The sequence below is a fragment of the Petaurus breviceps genome, unplaced genomic scaffold (assembly GCF_028583685.1).
Source record: "Petaurus breviceps papuanus isolate PSGF00001 unplaced genomic scaffold, PetGlider_PUasm1.0 90602, whole genome shotgun sequence".
In the NCBI taxonomy this organism is placed as follows: Eukaryota; Metazoa; Chordata; class Mammalia; order Diprotodontia; family Petauridae; genus Petaurus; species Petaurus breviceps.
This window is the reverse complement of record NW_027187283.1, coordinates 162039-165794: the sequence shown is the minus strand read 5'-3', so window position 1 is coordinate 165794 and position 3756 is coordinate 162039. Positions and strand designations below refer to the sequence as shown.

Sequence of the window (3756 nt, the reverse complement as noted above, 5' to 3'; positions counted from 1 at the left end):
AATAGATGGATTCTGTCCAAAGCAATAAGCTTACGTCCTTCCAAAATGAGGGTTTGTTTTATGGTATATGGTGCTATTTAAGGTTTGGAATATGGTGAATTTTGGAAGGGAACATCAAGTGCTGTGCCATAAGGACCTGAGTCCAAGCAAGGACATGGCCTTTTTACAGCTTATATTAAACCTTAATACTATAATTTGTGTAGTATGTTTGGTATAATAAAAACAAATATCTTACGAGCTTGTGTAGATAACAAGAGAGAATTTGTACAGAATCTATTGTAAAATTTAAAGTACTATATAAATGATTGTGATTATTTAACTATTGTCATCTTCATCATCATTATCAACAATTAGCTATATAGATTTTTAAAGCACTTTTATAGTATGCATAACATTTCTCTATCTTTTTTCTTATGAATGAATTCTAGCAATAGAACATGCACAGAGATATTTTTTTTATAGAAATAAGAGAAAAGAGACACAGAGTTTGGATGCTGAGATACCAAGATATGATGGCAGCAAAAAAAAAATAAGGAGAATATATGAGTTGCCAGTCATTGTGGTGGAGAATGTTATATCTCCTTTAGATGAGGCTTGGAGTCAGAAATTTAGATACCTAGAGTCTTTAAATTTTTGAAGGAAGAGAATAAGACTTTTACTCCAGATATATCTACTTAAACATGGGATCATTTGGATCTGATATCTTTTCTTGGGGAATTCTACATAAGACCTGTATGTATTTACAGCATTATTATGACATTAATAATTATAAAAAAGGGAAAAGAGGGGGCTCACTTTGATAAATGTTGTGTGATTTAACCAGATGAGACTCTGCGCAGCCATTGAGAGCTCCCCAGCTTTGAAAACCCAGATGTTGATGCTTCCCTATGTGGTAACTGTGATTTGGTATGGATGTAATAGTTGGACAGTTTGGAAGCCTGTCTGCTTGATCTGTTTCTCTGTCTTGTAATTTCTGTCTGTATACTCTGAAGTTCGGGGTGCTGACCTTTTCCCCCTGAATTAGGTAAACAATATATGTTTGATTGATTAAAGTAAGCATATTAACCCCCTCCCCCCCAAAAAAAGGAAAAGAGATGATTTTACATAATATTTATCTTCTAGGTTTATCTAAAATGCCATAATAATCTATAGTGTCACCAAAATAATTTTACTTTGTCTTTTTTAAGATATCATGATAAGTGGGGTAGCCAGGTAGCACAGTAAGAGCACAGGCACCAGAGTCAGGATGACCTGGGATCAAATCCAGGCTCAGATATTTAGCACCACACCCAGAAATAACTGGCCATGTAACCTTGAGCAAGTTACTTAACCCCAATTGATTAAAAAAAAGATATCATGATAAGTGACATGGTTCAAAAATGAAACTTAAGGAAAAAAGGTTGTTTTTTTCATTAACAAAATACATAGTTCTTCAATATGACAAGAAAGACAACAGTAATATACAAATAATGTTTTATGGTCTATAAAACAGTTACATATTATCTCACCTTGATGCTTCAAGATAGAAGATGTTTGGCAGATAGTTTTATGTATGTAGAGAGCAAAAGGAAGAATCCTATAGGGTTCAGAGTACACTATAGTTTGACTGGCTGTATTTTTTGTTTGTTTTATTAATTTATATACTATTTCTGCAAAGAAGAGAGTCATATAAGCAAAGGAATCAAGTACAAATACATGTAGAAAATAATGAGTATTGACCTTCAAAAAAGTAAGTGTTTAATGACAATTTTGGCTGAAAAAATGTATTTTCCTCTTTCAGTGACTTATCTTGGAATGGAAGTGACCCTGAGGATTCAGAAGTTTTGCCACAGAAACGCAAATTCCGCTATGCTTCTTTGTCAACTGTACCATTCAACTCCAAGTCATATGAAAATTAACCTGTGTAAGATAATAATTATTTTATTATTTAGTAATTTAATAATTATGTAATGAATAGTTGATTGATTAGTCAAATAATTAAGAATAAACAACCAGCATCCATAAGCCTAGATGAGATAAAATGAGATTAAAAAAAAGGGGATCTTCTACAAGGCAAGGATCCAGCACACACTCTTGTCTGCTGCCTCCAGCTGGAATTTTCCTTTGTGCATTTGGGATTCATTTTTCTGAGGATAAGATTCTTTTGAGGCCTTGTTTGAGACTCCCTTCAGATCCTGCTTCAGTTCTAACTACAGGGAATAAGTTGAACTTGCTTCTAGAAAAAAGACACTTCCTTTTTCTTTTACTCCAAACTTCCCACCAAGTTTCTTGTTGATTCTGGAAACCTCAGTTCTTTGACACAAGCAAACCCAAAGCATTGGCTTGACTTGTCAAATATTAGCATAGCTGTCATCCAGCTTACCACATCACCAGACCTTGATGAAACTGGTAACTTGGATTCCTTATGATCTCAGGAAGTACAGTTAGCTGGAAGGGGTTATCATCAGCATATTAGGAAATATATCCCTGCACAGCTGCTGTGTAAGCACTCCCAGTGCTCTAGGTTCCTTCTATGAAAGAACAGATGCAACAGGTAGCTGACAAAGAAAATGAGAACAGCTTTCTGGAACACCTAACATGGCCAATACTCAGATGCTTAAGGTTTCAAGAAAGATCAGGTACACCCTCTTGTCTCCTCTTTCTCTACTAGACAACAGAAACTTCATGAAAGTTGAAACGAATAATCTGGGAAGCCCTATTACCAGAATTCCACTACATCCAGATGGGGCAACGGACTGTGGAGGGGAAGCTTCACTTGAGTTAATGAGGTTTTCCTGGATGAGCAAGCAATCAACAATCAGATCTAAAGTAGATAGATTCACTCTTCGGTGGTAACGCCATTCAGATCTTGGGGGATAATTCTGATCAAAGGCAAGTAATAGGTGATTTAACCAAGGTCTGCATGGTACCAACAGTGACAGGAAGGCATAAAAATCTGAAATGAATCAACCTGCAGACAGTGGCTGCTTTGCTCTGGGGGAAGCTGCAAGACTTGATTGGGAAATTTTATGTCATTGATTGGTGCTACCCATATGAGTATCAAGGAGATCATATCCCGGGAGTTCTGAGCCTGCACAGTCAGGAAGGGCTACCCAACTTCTTCCTGAAGAAGTCTTTTGCCCTTTCCAATATGTAGAAAAGAATAATCATCATGTTTCATTATGAATTCTCTTAAGAAAGAGAGCCCAGAATGGATTGCTATCTGAGAGAAGAAGACAGCACTCTGAACAAGTACCCTGCACTAGACTACCTTGTGTGCTTCATGCTCAAGGGAGGTTATTGAAATGGCTTCCTGGAATATGTGAAATTGTGTGAACTACAGAGCTATTGCCCAATGCATCACCAGGACCAAAAATCTTAGGTGGTACCATAGTCAAAGCAAAGCATGAACTGAAGAGTGGCAGCTCTGAGAACAGATTGTCTCAGAAGGATGGGAATTCAAGCTGAAGAAGAAGATGCCTTCACAGCAGTCACTAGCTCATACTGTGGGTCTCCAGAGAGAATGTAGTGACTTTTATGAAAAACTAGAACAATGGTTTACAAAAAAATAATGCTCAACAAGCAAAAACATTTGACTGCAAAAGTCAAGTCCACCTGTGTTCAAGTGAGAGTAGGAACCTTCTCTATGGGCTGTGTACTGAAGGCTGTCTATCCTTGCTTGAGCTACAAAGTTTATATAAATCAGGAAAATTCTTCCTTTCTTTCATCTACTCTATATCTTCACCTTCATCAATTGGTTTGTGTCCTTTGCTTGAA

At 36.7% G+C, this 3756-nt stretch overlaps 1 pseudogene; it reads left to right on the top strand.

Annotated features, from left to right (window-relative positions):
• Positions 1-3549, top strand: part of LOC138142735 (M-phase inducer phosphatase 3 pseudogene) — a 13822-nt pseudogene extending 10273 nt beyond the window's left edge.
• Positions 3550-3756: the final 207 nt, after the last annotated feature.